Raw genomic sequence first — 24,263 nt, 5'->3', positions numbered from 1 at the left:
TCTCTTGGTGCCATTATTTTGTATAGCATTTTGAGCACACTTGTATCTGTTTTTGGGGTTTGTCATAAACTGTAATACATCATATTTTTGGCCCCTCTTCAATATTGTAGAAGGCCCCTTCTCTGTTTGGGGCCATCATTTGTGAGTTGCTTCATTACCCCCCTCTTGGCCCCATTTTTGTATGCTAATCTAGCCTCATTTGTGTTCCCTGTTTGGCCATGCTTTAAACTGTAAACATGCTTTTTTTGGGGCTTCCTAGCTTCTGTCTTTGTACTTCATGTTCAAATTATGCATGCAATGCATAGCTATAGGCCATTTCATGCACCAAAATTCATGTTTCGAGACTCGTTCCATGCATCGGGTATCATTTTGCCATGATTTGGGGCCGTTTTGCATCTCATTTTGCCTCTGAAAATTGCATGATCATATGCCATATTCCATGTTTTGCCATGTCTTGTTAGAGTGGCATTTCGTGCCGTAGGTTCGGTCCTGGGTTTGCGTGCACGCGTGCACGGACTTCGAGTTGCCTCATTTTCATCTTATGGCCACTGATGTGGGTGCGGCTAAGGTCCACTCACATTGGTGTAAGTCCATCTTGCATTGTGTATGCCATGTTTCAATGCATTGTGCATGTTATGTTGTTAGCATTGTGTGTGCCATGTAGTTGTATTGCATGTTTGTATGTTTGCTTGCATGCTTAGGTCGCATATGCATTGTTGTGCATTGCCTTGCCTCTTGACCAACCATGACTGAGGTTGGGTCCCTTGTATGTTATTGTGCATTGCATTTGACATTGAAATGCATACTTGACTCTTTGGCCATCATGCATTGAAGTGCGTGATTGGTGGCCCGAGGGTCGAGGGAGATGGTCCTTTGAGTCCATTACATGATAGGGAGTGTGTCCATGCATACATTTGCCTAAAAATTCCATGCCATACACTGCTTGCCCTCTGCTGCTGCCAATTGCAGGTTCTGCAGGAAGCTTTGGCCGGTCAGCTAAATACAGTGCCGACCGACAATTTATCAATGACCGATAACTTCATCTGTGGCCGGTGGTCATCCTCCGAGGCCGATGGCCACCCCTCCTAGCCGGTGGTGTTCCACAGTGTGCAAAGGACATATCCTGAGACTTGTGCAGTTTTCAGAGGAGCTAAGCAGTGTAAACAGAGGCAGCAATGCTATGGCAGCGAGTTTCCGGGCAAGGCAGATCAAGCATGCATCACTCACGCATCCCAAGGCAAGGCTGCGGCCGCCTTCTTGCTGCATTTATTTTGTTAATTAATTAAGGGTCTGTAATAATTTATTAGCTAGGATAGTCGATTTATTATTCGGACTGTATTATTCTTTTGGTCCCTCCGAGCGAGGGCAAACTTGTAATAAGTGTGGGTGCGTGTGTGCATGTCTTCCAACCCCCACTTCTTTCTCCCTTTTATTTACTCGCTTATGATGGTAGACTAGGGCATATTTAAATTAGCGTAACAGTATGATAACATGCGTGCATCCATACGTTTGTCTTACATGCACCGGGCTCGGCACATCATGCTAACTGCACTTGTATTTCAATTCCAAGTTGACTACTTGTTAGTTGTAGCATTTCACATGCCATCTTTAGGATAGTCGAGCCTGTTTAGATTGCATCTTTGCATGTGTTGCATTAGCCATTTTTAACATGAACTAGGATCATGCATATGATTACTAACTAGTTTCTGTTTTGGCTCGGAGTACTAGGTAAGCTTTTATGCTTTAGCATATCGCATGCGTGTGAATGTTGCCATGATAGCATGATTACCATGAGGCTAGCTGCTTATGTGATATAACTGCTTGAATGCCTGTGGATGGAGGTCAAATTACCTAAATTGGAATAATGCATTAAAACTGTGAGTTTTAAGCCCACTAGATAGTGGAAAAACCATCTTTTCTAAAGCCCACTTGAGGGTGGCAAAACTTGCATTTTAGCCTACTTGCGAGTAGCAAACCATTTTCAAAACAAACATGCTATGTTTCGTTCCAATTTAAGCGATTTGGTCTCTACTTGTTTGCTGTGCGCATAACATAGTAATTCTAGGCTAATAACCGGAATAAGAACACATAACGTTGTCAAAACTGGATATCATGGTTAGTAGAGGCCGATCTTCGGATCGGGCGAGAGGGGGTGCTCATAGCTGACCTTCCCCAATCGTACCCAAGTTCTTGAGCCGAGGCAACTTTGGTGATGACGGACACGCGGCCTTTGGCACCGAGTCAAGGTTTCCTAAATTCCGCCAAAATAAAATATTTAGGTGGTAACTCTGTATCTGGCAAAGCAGTCCATGTTTGGGAACCATAGCTTCAGAAGGCTCCACTATCCCCCGGGTACATTGGATTTGTGCTGATAGACTTTGCCGGGTTAGAAATTCAGTTCAAAGGCAATCAGTGTTCCTTTGCCAGAAACAGAGTAAAAAGGCTAGTCAGACACAGATCATCAGTTCAACAGTCTTCAGATCAGCAGTCATTATCCATCTCGCCTGTGTGCAGTTGGGTTGAGATATCTGTTTTTACCTCAGGGAGATATACCGGTTGCTCAGTTAGATCAGGACAATATGTCGAGTCTGGAAGAGATGGTGCGCCAACTCCAGGATAGTATGAAAGCCATGCAGCAAGATGCTGTCCGTCAAGCGGAATTCACCAAGCAACACGCCGTGACTATAGCCCAGCAGGCAGAGACAATTGCCAGGTTAGAGTAGCAAACTGGAGTATCTACTTCACGCCAGGCTCCTCTCCCACCAAGAGTTCCTATACTCGGGGAGGCAACCCACGTCCAGGATGATACAGACATTCCAGTCAGGCTAGCCCCACCCCCGGTTCTGCCCCAGCTATCTAAAGCACAAACCAACCTACCGAATTCCCCTTTTGCGCTCGAGGTGGACCCCACAGCACTAAAGGTGAGTAAATTGGAAAAACTATTCAAGAAGTCTCAAGGAGCTCAATCCATTCCGGACATAGAGGATGGTTATACCGACTCAGTGGTGACAATGCCAGATCGGTTCAAGATGCCACATATCGATCGATTCAATGGCTCTGGAGACCCAATGGTGCACCTCCACCTGTTTTCTGATATCCTGAGTCCAATGGGTTTGACCACAGCCCAGAAGCTATTACTATTCGGTCGAACCATGTCTGGGATAGCCGCAATCTGGTATGCGAAATTGGAACAGGGGCGTATCGGCTCTCAGACATGTCTGGAAGAAGCCTGCCACGGCCTTGGAATTCAACACATTTACCTAAATTCTATCATTGACCCGACTTGTGGGCCTGATACTTGTACATGTTCTACCATTGCAATACAAAGTTCCTCGTTTTCTCAAGCTCGTTCCCAAGCCTTTAAGGGCCGATTAAGCCTTCTAAGGCCGAAATAAAGTCTCCGGATTCAGAGGCCCCCTTTTGGTGCATGACACCTTAGGGCCGATTAAGACTCTGAATTCGGAGCGCCCTTCGTGGATATCACGATTGGCCAGAATAAAGTCTCCGGATTCGGAGCCCCCACTTTGGTGCATGACACCTTAGGGCCGATTAAGACTCCAAATTCGGAGCGCCCTTCGTGGATATCACGACTGGCCAAAATAAAGTCTCCGGATTCGGAGCCCCCCTTTTGGTACATGACACCTTAGGGCCGATTAAGACTCCGGATTCGGAGCGCCCTACGTGGATATCACGATTGGCCAAAATAAAGTCTCCAGATTCAGAGCCCCCCTTTTGGTGCATGACACCTTAGGACCGATTAAGACTCCAGATTCAGAGTGCTCTTCGTGGATATGACGACTGGCCAAAATAAAGTCTCCAGATTTGGAGCCCCCCTTTTGGTGCATGACACCTTAGGGCCGATTAAGACTCCGGATTCGGAGCGCCCTTCGTGGATATCACGACTGGCCAAAATAAAGTCTCCGGATTCGGAGACCCCCTTTTGGTGCATGACACCTTAGGGCCGATCATGTCTCCGGATTCGGAGCGCCCTTCGTGGATATCACAATTGCCAAAAATAAAGTCTCCAAATTCAGAGCCCCCCTTTTGGCGCATGACACCTGAGGGCCAATTAAGACTCCGGATTCGGAGCGCCCTTCGTGGATATGACGACTGGCCAAAATAAAGTCTTCGGATTCGGAGCCCCCCTTTTGGTGCATGACACCTTAGGGCCGATTAAGACTCCGGATTCGGAGCGCCCTTCGTGGATATCACGATTGGCGAAAATAAAGTCTCCCGATTCGGAGCCCCCCTTTTGGTGCATGACACCTTATGGCCGGTTAAGACTCCGGATTCGGAGCGCCCTTCGTGGATATCACGACTGGCCAAAATAAAGTCTCCGTATTCGGAGCCCCCCTTTTGGTGCATGAAACCTTAGGGCCGATTAAGACTCTGGATTCGGAGCGCCCTTCGTGGATATCACGACTGGCCAAAATAAAGTCTCCGGATTCGGAGACCCCTTTTTGGTGCATGACACCTTAGGGCCGATTAAGTCTCCGGATTCGGAGACCCCCCTTTTGGGGCATGACACCTTAGGGCCGATTAAGACTCCGGATTCGGAGCGCCCTCCGTGGATATCACGACTGGCCAAAATAAAGTCTCCGGATTCGGACCCCCCCTTTTGGCGCATGACACCTTAGGGCCGATTAAGGCTCTTAAGGCCGGTCAAGACTTCGAATTCGGAGCGCCCTTCATGGATATCACAATTGGCAAAAATAAAGTCTCCAGATTCGGAGCCTTTGTGAGAGATGCATTCGGACCACTTGACTGGCGGAATAAATATTCACTGAGAATTGTTCTTAATTCGAGCCTGTCAATGCATGTTTAAACATTTGCAGCACGCAACACAAAACTTGCCATTAAGTTGGAATAATACGTTTAATTAGGCACATAACATTTCAAGACCAAATACGAACATTGAAAATAAAAGAAATTCTATTTGTTCAGCGCAAAGTCTATTCTCACGTTCCAAATTCTATTTATTCGACACCCTCATCGTCGCTCTGCTCAATTTCGAAATCAGAATAGGGTAAGTAGTGACGATGATACAGGGGTGAAGCCGAATCAATGCCCATGGCTTCGAGAGCTTTCTCGGTTTGAAGGGCTTTGATCCAACCATGCTTGAATCTATGATTTTCACATCGGCTGACCTCCTCGGCAAGGTCTCGTTTGGTCTTCTCTATCCCGACCTTCAGGCCGTCCTGAAACCCCTTTTCATAACCCGAGGTCCGTTTGGTCACTCTCTCCTTAACGACCAATTTAGATTGACCGGCCGCCACCGACGCGCTCGTTTGAGCATTCTTCAGCTCCCGAAGCCCACGCTCAGCCTTTTCTACATGAATCTCCAGACTGTGATTCCTTTCATCCTTTTTCTCACTCTCACGTCGCGCTTCCCGTAGACGCATGCCGACTTCGTAAGTAGTATATAGTCCTTTCACAGGCCCATGTATGCCGTCTCGAAATACTTGAATGGAAAAACTCAACGGTCGTGGCGTCGCATCAGGCTCGATTCTCAGTCACGGGCGCGGAGAATCTCCCCGTTGTTGCCTGTCCTTTTGGGACGATTTGCTTCGACGACTAAGGCACTGCTCTGTTTCCCGATCCTTGGACATTCTTCTTCCCGTATGCATAGGCTCGCTACTGCGACTCATTGCGACGTCTAATTCAGCCAATCTTCGTCACTCCCAAGTTGCCTGAATGGAAATAAGTAGGGCCTCTGGCGTGCACCCGCCCCATTTATCCTTCAATGTATGCAGCTCCCCCGAGGCAACATCAGTAATCCCAAACGTCAAAAGTCGGATGACAATTGTCCAACCCACGAGTTAGACCCATTTGGCTTCTCAAGCTCTCGCCCAGGCTAAGGCAAGGGCAGATTTACTAATCTGGTCAGCCATGTTTTCAAGCGCAAGCGCCGATCAATCTATGCCTCAGCCAGCCCACGAGTTAGACCCATTCGGCTTCTCAAGCTCGCGCCCTGGCCAAGGCAAGGGCAGATTTACTAATCTGGTCGGCCATGTTTTCAAGCACAAGCGCCGATCAATCTGTGCCTCAGCCAGCCTACGAGTTAGACCCATTCGGCTACTCAAGCTCGCGCCCTGGCCAAGGCAAGGGCATATTTACTAATCTGGTCGGCCAAGTTTTCAGGCGCAAGTGCTGATCAATCTGTGCCTCAGCCAACGCGTGAGTTAGACCCATTCGGCTTCTCAAGCTCGCGCCCTGGCTAAGGCAAGGCCAGATTTACTAATCTGGTCGGCAAAATACCTAAGCTAAGCAGCCGGTCTAACCATAACCAAAAGCAATATCATTCATCAACAACATTTTCCTTAGCAAGTTTAGCACAAATCATGAAATTTTATATACGCAAATTACAAACCAAAAGCTACAAGCCCGCATGAAAATGCCTAGCAAACAACTACGACTGTAGCAACACATGAAAAATACCAAATTAAAAACTGTAAAAATACATTCGACATCCCAAAAACTATGTCAGTCGCCCAGATCAGCCATCAGAATCAGACTCCAATGGCTCAACATCCACTTGCTCATGTGGTATTGGCATAGTCAATGAAACTTTAGCAGCAGGAAGGGCTTTGTGCCAGCCATGTTTGAATCCCCGATTTTCAAACTTAGGGACTTGGTCCAAATACTCGGTGAGTCCAGCATTTTTCCCGGCCTCGAATACTTTAGAAGCCTCCGAGTCGGCCTTTTCCTTCGCCGCCTTCATTTCTGCCAACTCAGCCTCCAGTTTGGAGACCGCCTTCTGGGCTAATTTGAGCGCATCTTCGCTCGCGTCCGCCTTCGTCTCGGCATCCGATCTCAATTGATCCGCGCTATGAGCCCTCTTCATCTTGGCCTCGGCCCTTGAGGCTTCTTTGTTCACCCTCATAGCTTCGACCTCGGCCCTTCTCCGCTGGCCCTCAACTTTCTTTCTTAAACGATCAATCTGTTTGACGGCGTCGTAGTGGCGACGACCCATATCGGCTATCCTTCCGACGGTCTGCAAAACAAGAATTTAAAACCATAACTTCAACAATGTTTGGATTAAGTGAAGTAAAGTCTGAATATGTACCAAAAGTGCCGCTTGGGGGGTGTAGACACCCCATTTTTGACAGCCCATAAGACTTGGGCGTTACTGATGGTTTACTTGGTGGAGACAGGTGTGCAAGGTAAAGGTTCAGTTTCTTCGGCAAGAAGAGAGACAAATCTCAACTTCACACTCCATTTTGGACCAAAGTTATTTTGGATGGTTTTTAGACCTTAAAACCCTCTCTTTCAAAATATTTTTGAAATAAAGTTTCTACAATGTTCCGAGGCTCACATTTTGTCAAATGATGCACTTTTCGATAAACCGAGCAAGGACAAAGTAGAAATTAATGAAAGAGAGATGAAATCTTTGAAAAATCTTTCAAAACACCTTACTTATGGGTTTGAAGTTGAAGAAAACAGGAGAAGAGGGGAGAAAACAAGTTGGAGAAGAAGTTCGGTAAGGATCCAGGTAGAAGCGAGTCGAGCAGCCCTCGCTGAATCGGGCTTGTCTATCTGTACACTTGGAGTTTAGCTATGGGGCCACCACTGTCGGAAAGCTTACTTCCGGGGCTTCATTTTTCACTCAAGAATCTCTTAAAGCCAAATCCGGGTGGGGGAGATATGAGCAGCTGAAGTTCGGCATCATCCCGGTTGGATCGAATCTGCGCGCCTTCACCAAAATGGGCATAACTTTTTCCAAAGAAGGAATTTTAATGCAAGGTTTGCGCCATTGGAAAGCTAACTTCCGGGGCTTCAATCTGGACATCCACTGGCACTTTTTGACCTCATCAGCCACCCATCGGCACTCTATTTATCAGACCGGCCAGTATAAATTGCAGGTCGGCAATATATTGTGCGGACCGGCCATTTATTTTGCCGATGACCTCCTTTCATGGCCGATATGCCCCTTTTTCATCCCTCAAGCATGGTGCATGCCAGCTGTGCCAGCTGGGATGCACAGACCCTACTCCCTGTGCATATATGTGGCTATTTTGCACCTTAGACCACCTTTGACCCCTCTTTTTGCACCCTTTGCTCAAGGCTTCTTGAGGAAGCCTTGACCCCTTATCTTGGCTTCCTTAAGAAGCTTACCAGCTGTCCTAGCTTCTCCAATAAGCCTTGACCTCCCCTTAGACTCCTTTGACCCTTTGTAGCTTGTCTTAGAAGCTTAGTCTTGCCTATATAAGGGGCCTCTCCTCCTCCATTGTTGTGGTTGGGCTTTTGGAACAAAAAACGAGAGAAATATAGATATATTTGACATATACATACATATATCCCTTCATCTCTCACTATATCTCTCCCATTCAACCATCAAACACCCTGGTTCTTGGGCCATTTCTTCATCAACTCATAGCACAAGGCATCCTTACTCCATTGCAGCAACTTGAGGCTGTTCTTCAGAGCTTAGGAGCACCTAAACTTGGTCCAAGAGGTGCTGGTTTGCTGGTCTTCAAGGGTGAGTCCTCATCTTCCCTTTTCTAGTCTTTTCTTGCTTCATATCTAAGCCATAGTTGCTTGCATTTTTGGGCTCCGACCCAAACTGTAAATCATCTTATTTTGAAGTCCTCTTCATGTTTGATTTAGGACCTCTTGCTGTTTGAGGACAGTAGCTAGCACTTCCTTCATTAGCCCTCTTTATGCCATGATTTTGCATAATATTTTTGCCTTGCGTGTGATCTGTTTTGAGGCATGTTATAAACTTTGAAGTTGCTTATTTTGAGTCCTTCTTCAACATTGAAGAAGGGCTCAACACTGTTTAGATACCCCATGTGCTACTTGCTTTGAAATCCATGTTTTTGCCTCATTTTTGCATGATTTATTAGCCTCGGATGCTTATATTTCTGGGATCTTTTCAGAACTGAAAAAAGTCTTATTTTGACCCCCTTGTCATGTTTCATTAAGGGTCTTTGGCTGTGTGATGAATGTTTTGTACACTTTGTGTTTTGACCTCTTTTGGGCCCTGCCTTGCATGGCATTTTGAGCATACTTGTATATTGTTTTGGGGGTTTCCATCAACTGAAAGTAGTCATATTTTTGGTCCTTCTTCAGTGTTGTAAAAGTGACTTTTTCTGTTTGGGCTTTGCATCTACCACTTGCTTCATTGCCTCCCTCGCGGAGCCATTTTTGTATGATAATTTAGTCCCACTTGTGCTTACTGTTTGGCCATGCTGTGAACTGTAAAAATGCTTATTTTGGGGCTGTCTTGCTTCTGTATTTTCATCCCATGTTCAAATTATGCATGCATTGCATAGCTATAGGCCATTTCATGCACCAAAATTCATGTTTCGGGACTCGTTACATGCATCGGGTATCATTTTGCCATGATTCGGGGCTGTTTTGCATCTCATTTTGCCTCTGAAAATTGCATGATCATATGCCATATTCCATGTTTTGCCATGTCTTGTTAGAGTGGCATTCCGTGCCGTAGGTTCAGTCCTCGGTTTGCGTGCACGCGTGCACGCACTTCGAGTTGTCTCATTTTCATCTTATGGCCTCTTATGTGAGTGCGGCTGAGGTCCATTCACATTGGTGTAAGTCCATCTTGCATTGTGTATGTCGTTTTTCAATGCGTTGTGCATGTTACGTTGTTAGCATTGTGTGTGCCATGTAGTTATATTGCATGTTTGTATGTTTGCTTGCATGCTTAGGTCGCATGTGCATTGTTGTGCATTGCCTCGCCTCTTGACCAACCATGATTGAGGTTGGGTCTCTTGTATGTTTTGTGTGCATTGCATTTTTACATTGAATTGCAAAACTTGGCCTCTTAGACCATCATGCGTAATTGATGGCCCGAGCGTCGAGGGCCATGTTCCCTTGAGTCCATTACATGATAGGGAGTGTGTCCATGCATACATGTGCCTGAAATCCTCTGCCATATGTTGTCTATTCTCTGTTGCTGTCAAAACTGTCTTCTGCAGGGAGCTTCTGCCGACCGGCAGAATTTAGTGTCGACCGGCACATTTTGAAATGCCGGTGACCCAATAAACAGCCGATGGAAGTTGTGAACTGCCGGTGGGAATTTCCCCTAGCCGGTGGTGCTCTGCAGCATGCAAGGAACCTGTCCTGGAGTTTTGGCAATTTTCAGAGTGACAGGGCAGTATAAACAGAGGTGGCAGTGTTATGGTGCGGACTTTCCGGGCGAGACGGGTTCGAGCATGCATCACTCACGCATCCCAAGGCAGGGCTGCGGCGACCTTCTTGCTGCATTTATTCCGTTAATTAATTAAGGGTCTGTAATAATTAATTAGCTAGGATAGTCCATTTATTATTCGGACTGTATTATTCTTTTGGTCCCTCCGAGCGAGGGCAAACTTGTAATAAGTGTGGGTGCGTGTGTGCATGTCTTCCAACCCCCACTTCTTTCTCCCTTTTATTTACCTGCTTATGATGGTAGACTAGGGCATATTTAAATTAGCATACTTTATGCTTAGCATGCGTGCACCCATACATTTGTCTTACATGCACCAGGCTCAGCATATCATTCTAACTGCATTTGTATTTCAATTCTAAATTGAATACGTGTTAGTTGTAGCATTTCACATGTCATTATAGATTAGCCGAGCCTGTTTAGATTGCATCTCTGCATGTGTTGCATTAGCCATTTTTAACATGAACTAGGATCATGCATATGATTACTAACTAGTTTCTGTTTTGGCTCGGAGTACTAGGTAAGCTTTTATGCTTTAGCATATCGCATGCGTGTGAGTGTTGCCATAACAGCATGATTACCATGAGGCTAGATGCTTATGTGATATAACTGCTTGAATGCCTGTGGATGGAGGTTAAATTATCTAAATTGGGATAACGCATTAAAACTGTGAGTTTTAAGCCCACTAGATAGTGGCAAAACCATCTTTTCTAAAAGCCCACTCGAGGGTGGCAAAACCTGCATTTTAGCCTACTTGCGAGTAGCAAACCATTTTCAAAACAAACATGCTATGTTTTATTCCAATTTAGGCGACTTGGTCTATACTTGTTTGCTGTGCGCATAACGTAGTAATTCTAGGCTAACAATTGGTGTAAGAACACATAAAGTTTTCAAAATCAGACATCACGGTTAGTAGAGGCCGGTCTTCAGACCGGGCGAAAGGGGGTGCTCATAGCTGACCTTCCCCAATCGTACCTAAGCTCCCGAGCCGAGGCAACTTTGGTGATAATGGACATGTGGCATTTGGCACCGAGTAAGGGTTTCCTAAATTCCCCCAAAATAAAATATTTAGGTGGCGACTCTGTATCTGGCAAAGCAGTCCATGTTTGGCACTTCTTTTCAAAAATCTGTTTCTCAAAACGATTTGCCAGATTTGGACTCTTTGGTTCAAGATTAAGAACCGTGACACAAATCGAGTCCGAACTGTAGCGGGGTCCCTCGCGGACGTGTTACAGTTTCTGGCGACTCTGCTGGGGATGTTAGAGAGCTTGACTCGAACTCGTGATATCCTGTTTTGATTACACTTATGTGTTTCTTTGCATTGCATGTGCATTGGTGCGCCTAGGACACCGTGTTTGCCATCTGCCATTCCTGAACGGTTTGCTGGACGCTTGTCTTGTCAAGGCATGACCATAAGGCTGACCGGTTACGGGCTCTGACAGTATGGGAACACAAACCGCGATTTCACCGGGGCACCCTTTTTGACCATTCGACCTAGTGCATATTTGGAATCCATAGTGACCATTCCAAGCTAGGACAGGTTGCTTACCTGATTATAGGTTGTTTGAAACCGCTACGTGCGTAGTGAAACCCTAGCTCCTGATAAAATAGGACAGGGAAACCCTACCCCAACATAGGGGTGTTTTGGCTCTCACTTATCTGCTATGTGCTTTACAGGAACGCATATACCAGTTTGCAAGTCTGGGTATCAGGCCTGTGGGCATCAGCATCAGTTTTTGGGGAATCAGTTTTACCTGAGGGTATCGGTTTACAGGCAGAATTTGGGGCATAATTCAGTAAAGAGTGCAGTCATTCAGCTATGCTCATATCTATTTTGGTGAAATCAGGCTGAGGTGCTGTCTGTTTTCTCTTTTGCTAGGTAGTCTTGGAACCATAGCTTCAAAAGGCTTCACTATCCCCCGGGTACATTGAATTTGTGTTGATAGACTTTGTCAGGTCAGAGACTCAATTCAAGGGTAATCAGGGCCAGAGCAGGCTAGTCAGGCACAGATTATCAGTTCAACAGTCTTCAGATCAGTAGTCATTATCCATCTCGCCTGTGTGCAGTTGGGTTGAGATATCTGCTTTCGCCACAGAGACAGATATACCGGTTGCTCAGTTATATCAGGACAATATGTCGAGTCTGGAAGAGATGGTGCGCTAACTCCAAGATAGTATGAAAGCCATGCAGCTAGATGCTGTCCGTCAAGCAGAATTCGCCAAGCAACAGGCCGTGGTCATAGCCCAACAAGCAGAGACAATTGCCAGGTTAGAGCAGCAAATTGGAGTATCTACTTCACACCAAGCTCCTCCCCCACCAAGGGTTCCGATACCTGAGGAGACACCAAATCTCCAGGCAGATATAGACATTCCAACAGGACCGGCTCCGCCCCCAGTTCTACCCCAGCTATCCAAGACACCCATCAAGCTACCAGACTCCCCCTTTGAGTTCAAGATAGACCCCACAGCTTTGAAGTTGAGCAAGCTCGAAAAGCTGTTCAAGAGATCCCAGGGAGTCAAGACCATCCCTGACATCGAAGATGGACACACCGACGCAGCTGTGACACTGCTGGACAGGTTCAAGATGCCTCACATCGACCGTTTTGACGGGTCAGGAGATCCCATGGTCCACCTGAGTTTGTTTTCAGATGTTCTGCGCCCGATGGGCTTGACAAGATTACAAAAGCTTTCCCTTTTTGGCAGGACCCTGTCGGGTATTGCGGCCATCTGGTACGCCAAATTGGAGGATTCAGTGAAACAAAGCTAGGAGGAGATGGCCGAGGCCTTCGTCGCACAATATTCATACAATACCCAAATCGAGATTACGACCCGTGATCTTGAGACGACGAGACAGGAGCCTAAGGAGAGCATCTCAGAATTCGTGGCCCGCTGGAGGGCCAAGGCCTCAATGATGACCATTAGGCCAACAGATAAGGATCAAATATGGATGGTTGTGCGCAACCTCCTGCCCAAACTAATGCAGAAAATGATCATGCTCCCCTTCCCTACCTTTTCCGATTTGCATGAGATGGGAGTACCGATCGAGGATGCTATGAAGCAGGGCCTCATTGACCAGGAGAAGGAGCAGCCCAGGAGGGTGTTTACCCGCAGTTCGAATGCGACCACCAGCGGTGACGCAGCAGCAAGATCTTCCGAGGTGGGCATGGTCGCCACCACCACACCAAGAGCAGCCACCCCCTTTCTTGGTGCACCCACTTCAAACCCCCAAACTTCAGACTATCTACCCCGAGGCAAGAGGGTTTTCACCGCACTCTATATGTCTTTGTCTAAAGCCCTGGGGGTCCTACTCAGGAAAGGACATCTGAAACCGTTAAAGCAACGGCCTCTACCCGATCCTCTCCCTCCAAAACATGACCCGACTAAGTACTGTGCTTTCCATCAACAAACCGGTTATGACACCGACAGTTGCGTCCATCTCCGCCACGAGATACAAAATTTGATTGACAACGGGGCCATCCCCACACCAGGTCTTCCAAAGTCTATCGGCACTTGATCAGTGAACTTGTGGGGGGATAATGTGATGTGATCAGAGGTTGGACCACCTACGGGCGGCACTCAGTTTACTCCAGATGTGGCGTATGGCACGCACTGTTTTGAGCATTTGTGAATGCTAGTTTTGTACATTCTGACTTGGGTATTAGGTCAGTCTTGTTGTGTTGTTTTGAGTCTGTCTCATTGTACTGAGTCAGTCGGGTCTGTCTTATTGTATCGAGTCAGTCCTGTTTTGTTAGAGTCAGGTGATTTCGGGGGTGTTACCTAGGATATCACTTGCTTGTTTTACGTTTGTCCTTTTGCTTTCCTTTGAGTCTGTTTCTGCCAGGGAGCCAGTTGTGCCAACAGATTTGAATGGAACAGCAATGATTTTCACACTCTTGTGTTTGCTTCTGTCATGTGCCAGTTGTGCCAGAAATTCTAAATGAGATGGCAATATTTGACTAGAAGCTGTGTCTTTTCTGTGCCTTGAATTCATTGCATCGACTTAAGTTTTCCAAAACTTTTTTTCGAAACATTGTGAGAAAAACAAAGAGGAAGGAATTCCTCGGGTTTTGCAAAACTTGATCAATTGAGAGAAAGAGAGGCATGCTAAGCTCTTAATGATTGAGATCATGCTTGTTAATGTGAGTACTGAGAAGGACCCTGGCTTGATCCAGATTGGTTCTACACTGTCTTCGGCGCGAGCGATTTGTCGCTTTCTTAAAAAATTTCAAAAAAATATTTTGCGCGGTCCTGCGAAGACTTGTGTGGGATCGCTCTTGAGATTGTGTAGCTTAGGATCGCTCTCAGCCTCGAGATTCGACTCCTCACTTTCAAACCTTGAACTTGAGTTCAGAACGTTCAACGGTCAACCACAACATGAGGCCTGTGTGGCCATTTTGAAGCAGCCCTCGAACAAGAGGCACCAAAGTCAGATCAAGAAGATCAGATCAAAGGAAGCTTATAAAGCTAGATCAGAAGCCCCCCCTCAAACTAGGGGCAAAAAATGTCAGATATGCTCGAAGAGCCGAAGATGGATCCTTCAGTAAATCAATACAACAGCCACTCTCCTGGATACGGATGGCTTCAAAACCCTAAAACCAATTGGCATGGACTTGTTACACTTTTACCCTTTGAGAGGCTCGTTGGGCCGAAAACCCGGAAGGGCGACCCAGGCAAAAGTTAGAACAAGAGAAAAATACAAAAAAAAAGAAGCAAAAAAAAAATGGAAAAGAAAAGGAAAAAAAAAGAAAAAGAAATGAAAAAAATTGAAAAGAAAAGAACAACAAAGCTCGCAAGGTCGAAAACCCGCAACGGGCGCCTTGGCAAAAGTTAGAGCCTAAAAATGAGAGGTTAATACCCGAGTGTACCTTAACCCCGAACTACGTAAGGCTTGATTCCCATCTTTGAGATACGTAGGCAACTTCATTCTGAAGTCCAGCCATAAAACACTCCAAATTCAACTGTGTCCATGTGATGGTTCTAGTTATCTTTGTCTTTTCTGTATCCGGGAGTTCGGTTGCGATCATCGCTCTGAGCACTGATTACAATACACTACGGTGCCATTCAGATAAGGGGCAACTTTCCATTGCCATTCAATGCACCGCGGTGTCATTCAAACAAGGGGCAACTTTCCGTTGCCATTCAATGCGCTGCGGTGCCGTTCAAACAAGGGGCAACTTTCCGTTGCCATGCAGTGTCCTTCAGACAAGGGGTAATTGTCCATTGCTATGGATCCGAGGTCGTTCATCTCAGGAGTAGGTTCCGTACTAGTTGAGCAGTGGTCGTTTGCAAAAATAGTTTTTTTTGAGAATTTTTACTGAGGTTGACTGATCTTCTCTCGAAAACTATTCCATTTTTTTTTTCAAAACTGGACCTTTTTCTTGGACCCAAAAAACGAAAATTTTCAGTGCTCATAGCCTAACTTGCATGATTTCAAATCAAAAATCGAACAAGTGTGTTAATCTAACTCTCATATTGGTCAAAATTGTTTTCGTAGAAAACCAAAAAAAAAATGGTCCAAATGATAAACTAGGGGCACAGTTGAGTCAGGTGTTCTGTCTTTACCCCGTCATCAACTACTCGCTAAAAAGGGTACCCTACCTGCCAAGAAGGGCACAACTGAAGTCAACAGCAAAAGGGCCGAAAAGCTCTCTCATCCTCCAAGCAACGAGGTATCGAGCCAAGTGCGAAGTACGAGTTGGAATGGATCATGATATTCCACTTCCTCATCTGGACAAATCTGATCACGTCCAAACTCCCCAACAGAGCATCGTCAACCGATGTCAGCTGCAAATTTGCTACACGCCCAGTTGTAGAGCAACCCCTCTATGGGAGAAGCTCACTGTTGTGAACATGATTGAGAATCTGGTGGAATACCAGCGGCAAGAGCCCACAATTTCCAGTTTATCCATCAACCACCCAGGGGAGGGATTGAAAAATGAGAGATTGAAGAATAGAGAGATGTGTGATGAGAGAAAAAGTGAGAAAAGGGCTTTTTCAGAAAAATAGAGTTTGAGGGCCGAGTGATGTGAGGATCACAAATGAGAGAGGGTGGGAAGCAATACCCAGTGAAACAGGCTCCCTGTGCACGTCTGTGTGTCGTGTCTTTTGTTTTGTCTCGATTCTTGCCCTGAGTCATTCCGAGCGTGTCTCGATGTGTTTAGGTCGTTTACCTTTTGTTTTTCGTTGTTGAGTCTTTTTCACTGTGTTCAGTCATAGGCTCAATACCCGGTTAAGAACTCTTTTCTTAATTTCAAAAATAAAATTGTTTTGTGCTTAGAGTGCTGTGCCATTCTTCACGTTTGTGCAAAACAAGATTCGTTCTTTCATAAAATCGCAGGGTTCAACCCAGGTCATGTGAGAACAGTAAAACCAGGACCTATCTGAAGCCACATGGGTTCCGGACTGTAAAGCAAAAGAAAAGAGGGAAAATCGAAGCATCTGAGTGTGTTTCACCTTCAGCAAATTCCGTGATTGTACTCCGGATGTACCTCTTCAGGCCTTGTCACTACTCCAAAGTATGGGTATGCCCCTACCTCAAGCTCAAGATTAGGTCTGCTTCAAGCCAGAATGGCAATCAAAGTGCTCCCTCAGAAAACCAGTCCTTGCCAGGAAAGAAAGGTAGTAACTGCGTTTTGGAAGTATAAGCAAGAGTAACCCACTTTCAGCTCAAATTGTTTCTGCGGAATTTTCAATTCATGTCTTCGATGCGTAGCTCATCGTCAGTCGGCATGCACGAGATGTATCCTTTTGAAATATATATTGTGACCCTTCTGAGAGGTAAATCGGAGGTTGTGTTTGAATTGGTCTTGTTAAGGCTTGTATTCCTTTATTCGGCAATTTGTTCCAAATATGCGTTGTCACGCCCGTTCCACTTGCATTGTGATGCACGTTCCAATTGCATTGTTATGCACCCACTTCACTAGCATTGTTATGCTCATTCATTGCATTGATTTTGCACATCTATCTAGCATTGTCATGCTCATTACTTGCATTGTTATGCACCTTTTCACTTGCAATTATCATTCTTTCTCCTCGCGCGTGCGACGGGTTAGACCTTCTCTGATTACGAGCATTTGGAATACGTTTCAATGCTCACACCAGTCCAAAACACCGAGATACGTCCCTATGTTTCTCCTTTCTTTTGAAACACCGAGATATGTCCCTATGTTTCTCTCTCATTTTGAAACACCGGGATACGTCCCTACGTTTCTCTCTCTTTCTGAAACACCGGGATACGTCCCTACGTTTCTCTCTCTTTCTGAAACACCGGGATACGTCCCTACGTTTCTTTCTCTTTTTGAAACACCGGGATACGTCCCTACGTTTCTCTCTCTTTCCGAAACACCGGGATACGTCCCTACGTTTCTCTCTCTTTCCAAAACACCGGGATACGTCCCTACGTTTCTCTCTTTTTGAAACACCGGGATACGTCCCTATGCTTCTCCTTCTCTCCGAAACACCGGGATACGTCCTTATGTTTCTCTCCCTTTTCCGAAACACCGGGATACGTCCCTACGTTTCGTTCTCCTTTTCTGAAACACCGGGATACGTCCCTATGCTTCTTCTCTTTTGTCCTAACCTTTGGGATACGTCCCTAACCTTTGGGATACGTCCCTAACCTTTGGGATACGTCCCTAATCCTTGGGATACGTCCCTAACCTTTGGGATACGTCCCTAATCCTTGGGATACGTCCCTAATCTTTGGGATACGTCCCTAATCCTTGGGATACGTCCCTAACTTTTGGGATACGTCCCTAATCCTTGGGATACGTCCCTATGTTTCTCCCTCTTCAGTTAAAAGCGTTCGGAATACGCTCCAATGCTCACACGATTCCGAAACACCGGGGTATGTCCCTATGTTTCACCCTGTCCCATTTCCCCACACGATTTTAGTGTGTTTGGAATTCATCTTAGGTTGTATTGTCATGCACACCTCTTCACTTGCGTTGTCACGCACATTCCACTTGCATTGTTTTATCAAACTGGCTTCGCGAAAGCGTATAAGTCCAATTACAAACCGGCTTCGCGAAAGCGTATAAGTCCAATTACAAACCGGCTTTGCGTAGCATATAAGTCCAATGTTCAAACCGGCTTCGCGCAGCGTATAAGTCCAATTATCAAAGTCTTCCTGCATATCATTTGCATCCTGCCCCTGAACTACGCTGGTTTGATTCCTTGTAAAGGGATAAGTAGGCAGCCTGCGGGCACAACCATTCATTCATTTGTATTTTGTTTGTCCAAGTCTTCGGCCTTGTCAAAAATAGGTCGTATCTGGGCTTTGACATTCACTCCCGTCATTCTTATGACTTCCGAGTTCTGTCAAAGAGGGGAAACTATAGACACCCCATTTTAGACAGCCCATAAGACTCGGGCGTTACTGATGGTTTACTTGGTGGAGACAGGTGTGCAGGGCAAAGGTTCAGTTTCTTCGGCAAGAAGAGAGACAAATCTCAACTTCACACTCCATTTTGGACCAAAGTTATTTTGGATGGTTTTTAGACCTTAAAACCCTCTCTTTCAAAAAATTTTTGAAATAAAGTTTCACACAATGTTCCGAGGCTCACATTTTGTCAAATGATGCGCTTTTCGATAAACCGAGCAAGGACAAAGTAGAAATTAATGAAAGAGAGATGAAATCTTTGAAAAATATTTCAAAACACCTTACTTAGGGGTTTGAAGTTGAAGAAAATAGGAGAAGAGGGGAGAAAACAAGTTGGAGAAGAAGTTCGGCAAGGATCCGGGTAGAAGCGAGTCGAGCAGCCCTCGCTGAATCGGGCTTGTCTATCTCTACACTTGGATTTTAGCTATGTGGCCACCACCGTCGGAAAGCTTACTTCCGGGGCTTCATTTTGCACTCAAGAATCTCTTAAAGCCAAATCCGGGAGGGGGAGATATGAGCAGCTAAAGTTCGGCATCATCCCGGTTGGATCGAATCTGCGCGGCCTCACCAAAATGGGCATAACTTTTTCCACAGGAGGAATTGTAATGCAAGGTTTGTGCCATTGGAAATCTAACTTTCGGGGCTTCAATCTGGACATCCACCGGTACTTTTTGACCTCATCAGCCACCCATCGGCACTCTATTTATCCGATCGGCCAGTATAAATTGCAGGTCAGCAATATATTGTGCTGAGCGGCCATTTATTTTGCCGATGACCTCCTTTCATGGCCGATATGCCCCTTTTTCATCCCTCAAGCATGGTGCATGCCAGCTGTGCCAGCTAGGATGCACAGACCCTACTCCCCGTGCATATATGTGCTATTTTGCACCTTGGACCACCTTTGACCCCTCTTTTTGCACCCTTTGCTCAAGGCTTCTTGAGGAAGTCTTGACCTCTTATCTTGGCATCCTTAAGAAGCTTACCAGCTGTCCTAGCTTCTCCAATAAGCCTTGACCTCCCCTTAGACTCCTTTGACCCTTTGTAGCATGTCTTAGAAGCTTAGTCTTGCCTATATAAGGGGCCTCTCCTCCTCCATTGTTTTGGTTGGATTTTTGGAACAAAAAACCAGAGATATATAGATATATCTGATATATACATACATATATCCCTTCATCTCTCACTATATCTCTCCCATTCAACCATCAAACACCCTTGTTCTTGGGCCATTTCTTCATCAACTCATAGCACAAGGCATCCTTACTCCATTGCAGCAACTTGAGGCTGTTCCTCAGAGCTTAGGAGCACCTAAACTTGGTCCAAGAGGTGCTGGTTTGCTGGTCTTCAAGGGTGAGTCCTCCTCTTCCCTTTTCTAGTCTTTTCTTGCTTCATATCTAAGCCATAGTTGCTTGCATTTTTGGGCTCCGACCCAAACTGTAAATCAACTTATTTTAAGGTCCTCTTCATGTTTTATTGAGGACCTCTTGCTATTTGAGGACAGTAGCTAGCACTTCCTTCATTAGCCCTCTTTATGCCATGATTTTGCATAATATTTTTGGCTTGAGTGTGATCTGTTTTGAGGCATGTTATAAACTGTGAAGTTGCTTCTTTTAAGCCCTTCTTCAACATTGAAGAAGGGCTCAACACTGTTTAGATACCCCATGTGCTACTTGCTTTGAAATCCATGTTTTTGCCTCATTTTTGCATGATTTATTAGCCTCGGATGCTTATATTTTTGGGCTCTTTTCAGAACTCAAAAAAGTCTTATTTTGACCCCCTTGTCATGTTTCATTAAGGGTCTTTGGCTGTGTGATGAATGTTTTGTACACTTTGTGTTTTGACCTCTTTTGGGCCCTACCTTGCATGGCATTTTGAGCATACTTGTATATTGTTTTGGGGGTTTCCATAAACTGCAAGTAGTCATATTTTTTGTCCTTATTCAGTGTTGGAGAAGCGTCTTTTTCTGTTTGGGCTTTGCACCTACCACTTGCTTCATTGCCTCCCTCGCGGAGCCATTTTTGTATGATAATTTAGTCCCACTTGTGCTTACTATTTGGCCATGCTTTGAACTGTAAAAATGCTTATTTTGGGGCTGCCTTGCTTCTGTCTTTTCATCCCATGTTCAAATTATGCATGCATTGCATAGCTATAGGCCATTTCATGCACCAAAATTCATGTTTCGGGACTCGTTCCATGCATCGGGTATCATTTTGCCATGATTCGGGGCTGTTTTGCATCTCATTTTGCCTCTGAAAATTGCATGATCATATGCCATATTCCATGTTTTGCCATGTCTTGTTAGAGTGGCATTCCGTGCCGTAGGTTTGGTCCTCGGTTTGCGTGCACGCGTGAACGCACTTCGAGTTGTCTCATTTTCATCTTATGGCCTCTTATGTGAGTGCGGCTGAGGTCCATTCACATTGGTGTAAGTCCATCTTGCATTGTGTATGCCATGTTTCAATGCGCTGTGCATGTTACGTTGTTAGCATTGTGTGTGCCATGTAGTTATATTGCATGTTTGTATGTTTGCTTGCATGCTTAGGTCGCATGTGCATTGTTGTGCATTGCCTCGCCTCTTGACCAACCATGATTGAGGTTGGGTCTCTTGTATGTTTTGTGTGCATTGCATTTTTACATTGAATTACAAAACTTGGCCCCTTAGGCCATCATGCGTAATTGATGGCCCGAGGGTCGATGGCCATGTTCCCTTGAGTCCATTACATGATAGGGAGTGTGTCCATGCATACATGTGCCTGAAATCCTATGCCATATGCTGTCTATTCTCTGTTGCTGTCAAAACTGTCTTCTGTAGGGAGCTTCTGCCGACCGGCAGAATTTAGTGCCGACCGGCACTTTTTGAAATGCCGGTGACCCAATAAACAGCCGATGGAAGGTGTGAACTGCCGGTGGAAATTTCCCCTAGCCGGTGGTGCTCTGCAGCATGCAAGGAACCTGTACTGGAGTTTTGGCAATTTTCAGAGAGACAGGGCAGTATAAACAGAGGTGGCAGTGTTATGGTGCGGACTTTCCGGACGAGATGGGTTCGAGCATGCATCACTCACGCATCCCAAGGCAGGGCTGCGGCCATCTTCTTGCTCCATTTATTCTGTTAATTAATTAAGGGTCTGTAATAATTAATTAGCTAGGATAGTCAATTTATTATTCGGACTGTATTATTCTTTTGGTCCCTCCGAACGAGGGCAAACTTGTAATAAGTGTGGGTGCGTGTGTGCATGTCTTCCAACCCCCACTTCTTTCTCCCTTTTATTTACCTGCTTATGATGGTAGAGTAGGGCATATTTAAATTAGCATACTTTATGCTTAGCATGTGTGCACCCATAAATTTGTCTTACATGCACCAGGCTCGGCACATCATTGTAACTGCATTTGTATTTCAATTCTAAATTGAATACGTGTTAGTTGTAGCATTTCACATGTCATTATAGATTAGCCGAGCCTGTTTAGATTGCATCTCTGCATGTGTTGCATTAGCCATTTTTAACATGAACTAGGATCTTGCATATGATTACTAACTAGTTTCTGTTTTGGCTCGGAGTACTAGGTAAGCTTTTATGCTTTAGCATATCGCATGCGTGTGAGTGTTGCCATAACAGCATGATTACCATGAGGGTAGCGGCTTATGTGATATAACTGCTTGAATGCCCGTGGATGGAGGTTAAATTACCTAAATTGGGATAACACATTAAAACTGTGAGTTTTAAGCCCACTAGATAGTGGCAAAACCATCTTTTCTAAAAGCCCACTCGAGGGTGGCAAAACCTGCATTTTAGCCTACTTACGAGTAGCAAACCATTTTCAAAACAAACATGCTATGTTTTATTCCAATTTAGGCGACTTGGTCTATACTTGTTTGCTGTGCGCATAACGTAGTAATTCTAGGCTAACAATTGGTGTAAGAACACATAAAGTTTTCAAAATCAGATATCACGGTTAGTAGAGACCGGTCTTCAGACTGGGCGAAAGGGGGTGCTCATAGCTGACCTTCCCCAATCGTACCCAAGCTCCCGAGCCGAGGCAACTTTGGTGATAACGGACACGTGGCCTTTGGCACCGAGTCAGGGTTTCCTAAATTCCCCCAAAATAAAATATTTAGGTGGCGACTCTGTATCTGGCAAAGCAGTCCATGTTTGGCACTTCTTTTCAAAAATCTGTTTCTCAAAACGATTTGCCAGATTTGGACTCTTTGGTTCAGATTAAGAACCGTGACACAAATTGAGTCCGAACTGTAGCGGGGTCCCTCGCGGACGTGTTACAGGTGGCTAGTGCTGTCGCATTTAGATCTGGTTCCACCCAGAAAGCCTCCCTGTCAGATGGCAACGACACGGACGTAGCCAAGCTGAATACGACTTCTGGATCTTTAAGCGCCGAAGCATTAGAAAAAATCGGCGTGTTTTTTATCATCGACTAAATGAAAAAAGGAATGATCACATTCGATCCCTCTAATCGAGGACGTTTGCCGCCTTGTTCTTCTGAGCCGACCTCAAACTCGACAGGGCGTTTCTCTGCCTTTCCCTCAACTTCTTGGCCGGCCTGCATGATCAAAGTAGATTCGGCATTCCGATTTTTTGCCTTCTCCTCCTCAATAACGCGTAAGGACTCTGATTCGTTAACAGGCAGGGAGAGTTAAGATTTGGTGGCGGGTGGTACTTCGGACGGAAGGCCCTCCACTCTTCGTCGCGCGGCCAACCTTTCTGCATTCGCCGTCCTGGCAAGTTTTGTCATGCTTAACCCGGCTATGTTTGCGGGGCCTGCGGCGGGAAGATCCTCTAAGATATAAAAAACATCGTCAAGTGAGAGATCCCCTCAGCCCGAAGTGGATGGAGGATCGGCCGAATTCAATACCTCGTCAGACTCGATTTCAGACTGATCTGATTCGGTAACATTAGCTGCATCCCACTCCGAATCAGACCCTTCAAAACCAACCTGCCTCAAGTTTTTGAAGTCGGACAAAATAAGAGCGATAAGAGAATCTTCACCCTTCGGAACCAGGATATTTTCCGCCGCCGAGAAGGTCGCATATGTCGGCTCGTAACGAAGTCGAATGTGGGCCACCCTCTCCTATTTCTGAAGACTTCGACGGCTGAAATACTTGAATGCGACTTTGATATCCGAAAGAACGGCGTCGTCAGTTGAGGATAGGACTTTCTTCAAATCGTTCCCTGCACAAGCCAAGCCGTAACATTTCAAAGAAGAGGCTTTACAACAAAAAATGAACAAATAATAAAAGCGAGAAGGCAATCAGCCACCTGGCTCGCCCCTCCGTCTAGGAATAAGGTCGATGTGATCCTCCCCTTCGCCAAATTCCCAATTACCCTGGACAACGACCATGACACCATCAACTCATTTCCTAGAACTGGAAAGCATAGTAATTAGCTGATGGTCGATATCCGTGGCCCTAAGGAAGTAATGCCCGTGTCGACCAGAAGACTTAGCCAAGTCATAGCAACGCCAGATGGCTGGAATGCCAAGGTAAGGCGACGGTTGAGCGCTATAACCGCCATTATAATTCTAAAGAAATTTACATTGGTTTGGGAAGGGATTAAACCCCAATGGCGAAGCACAGCCCTATGAAACGGGTGAAGGGAAAAACGGACTCCACCCTCTGCGATTGACATAAGAGGAAAGACAATCGTGGTTTTGTCGTTCCTCTCCATATCAAGAGTGTCGTCTGCCACAAACGACAGACGGACATCA

The sequence above is a fragment of the Camellia sinensis genome, chromosome 2, assembly GCF_055761805.1.
Source record: "Camellia sinensis isolate YWXY chromosome 2, ASM5576180v1, whole genome shotgun sequence".
Taxonomy (NCBI): Eukaryota; Viridiplantae; Streptophyta; class Magnoliopsida; order Ericales; family Theaceae; genus Camellia; species Camellia sinensis.
Note: the sequence above shows the minus strand (reverse complement) of the source record.